This window comes from Pundamilia nyererei, unplaced genomic scaffold, assembly GCF_000239375.1.
Source record: "Pundamilia nyererei isolate P.nyererei 1_Seehausen unplaced genomic scaffold, PunNye1.0 scaffold00439, whole genome shotgun sequence".
In the NCBI taxonomy this organism is placed as follows: Eukaryota; Metazoa; Chordata; class Actinopteri; order Cichliformes; family Cichlidae; genus Pundamilia; species Pundamilia nyererei.
In genome coordinates, this window is record NW_005187840.1 from 268,788 (window position 1) to 270,871 (window position 2,084).

Genomic DNA, 2,084 nt, shown 5'->3' on the forward strand with positions numbered 1-2,084 from the left:
GTCCCAGGCCAGCCGAGAGATATAATCTCACCAGCGTGTCCTGGGTCTGCCCCAGGCCTCCTCACGGATATTCTAATATTTATTCCTAAATTCATTTACAGTCCTCACATCTGTCTGCTGCTGAAACCTTGTGGCAGTATAGGGATACTTCCTATTAGGAAGGCTTTCATCAGTGACAGTGGCTTATTGTTTTGTTTGTATTAATTAACGCTGCACTCACCGCTGTATGCTGGCGTCCACCTCCTAAAGATATAACTGCATGTTACGTCGATGCAGCTCACTGCAATAGTCTAATTTTTATTGAGCCAGAAGTGACCAGGATGTCAGGTAATACTAGTTGCCTTAAAATCAGAGCCATCCTAAATCAGCACTGAGTAACATTGAAATAAAGTCTTTGAATTGCACTCATTGAAATTAGAGCTTAGAATTCTTGGACAGTACATTTAACCACACAGCAGTCATATTATTTGTCAGATTATTGGATTTAAAAAAGAAGGATCCCACAGCACAAGTTCTAGAGGCCCAGTACAGGTTTCCAATTAGCTGATGCGAGGCCTAGCAGACAGCTAGCAGCTACAGCAACCTGTCAGAGGCCACGCCCCTAATAATGAATTATCATAACTTTAACACGTGGCATATTTTTAAAAAAACACCCTCTGTACATTTGTAGAAGCAAACAAACAAGATGATATAATCTGAATAATAAGTAGAGGATCAGTAATAGAGCCTTGTGGAACTCCATTCTGAGTTTTGTTTTTCTCTGTGATCTCTGTCGGTTCCTGCATCCAGAAAAACTCAGATTTTAGTTTAAAATACTTCAGGTCAGACATTTAAAGGCTGTTAAATGTGTGCTCCTGTTTTTCTGACACAGAGACATGCTGATTTCTGCTGTGAAGTTGGACTCTTTAACACTTACACACTTGGGGGGGGCCTCTGGTGGACATTAGTGGAACTGCAGCATCTTGTTTTCAGCTCGGTTGGTTGTTGTGGTCAGAGTGAGAGGGCAGCTGTCTGGCCTCAGCTGTCTGTCTGTCGAGGGTTTCCGTCTCACATTCAGGAATGTCACACAGTCAGTGAAGACACTCTATCAGCCTCCCCTCCCCGCCCCTCCCCTTCCCTCTTTGTGGGTTTCCCAGCATGCCTTTCTGCAGTGTTTGGACGTCCTGCCTGCTCTCTCTCTCTCTCTGATCCTCGTACCGCCGCTCAGTCTGCCTCCTCATGGCATGCGTGTCTTTGTGCGTTGCTGCACACATAAGGATCCCATGTAGACTTGTCCTGTGACATCACAGCGTACCCAGCATGCTCCTCACCTGAAATCAGACGCCCACAGACAGACAGGCGATGGACACTCGGCAGCAGGATGGTGCCGGTAGGACCAACCTAAGAGAGTGTGTGTGGGTTGTTATTTATATATTTTTAATGGGATGGTTGTCATGGTTACATGGTTGCCACGTAACCACAGCAACCACCCACAGTCATCAGAGAGGTAATTTTCTTTCTGTAAACTTGTATTGATTACGTGTTTAATAACAGGAACAAACATGAGAGCTGCAGGTGGAAGTAACTGTTAAAGGTTTTAAAACTGAAGCCACGTCTCTCACGTTGTGCGACGCGTAACGTGTAATTATTTTTGACCTTAAAACTAGAAAACGTTAACTTTAATGTGCTGTCTGCCATTCTCTGAGGAGAGAATCTGAATCATTGCTTCTTCCTTAAGCATTGATCATCTCATCATTTCTGTTTGGATTTTAAACTCTGTTTTTTTAGACTTTCAAAGCCGTCACGACGTTCAGGTCCCCGTGGCCGCCACCCCGACTGACGGAGTCCGAATCAGACGTCGTTTTCTTTGAGTTTGTGTCTCTTTGTAGGTGTTTTTGTTCGTTAGCAGACGAAGGTCGATCCAGAGAAACGGGTAAAATAATCACAGCAGCTGTTAGAAAGCAGGGAGTCCCCTGTGTGTAAGAGTGTGTGTGTTTGGGGGGGGGTCCAGGTCACAGGCTATATTAGGGACTCTGCTTTTATTTCCTTCACACACACTCGGTGTGCCAGGCGGCTGAGCGATTGAAGTCAGTCAGATAGTTTCC

At 45.0% G+C, this 2,084-nt stretch overlaps 1 protein-coding gene across 1 annotated transcript in view; it reads left to right on the forward strand.

Moving 5' to 3' along the window:
* The window catches only part of camta2 (calmodulin binding transcription activator 2), a 26,769-nt gene that overhangs the window by 13,223 nt on the left and 11,462 nt on the right, over positions 1-2,084 (forward strand). The window lies entirely within an intron of this gene.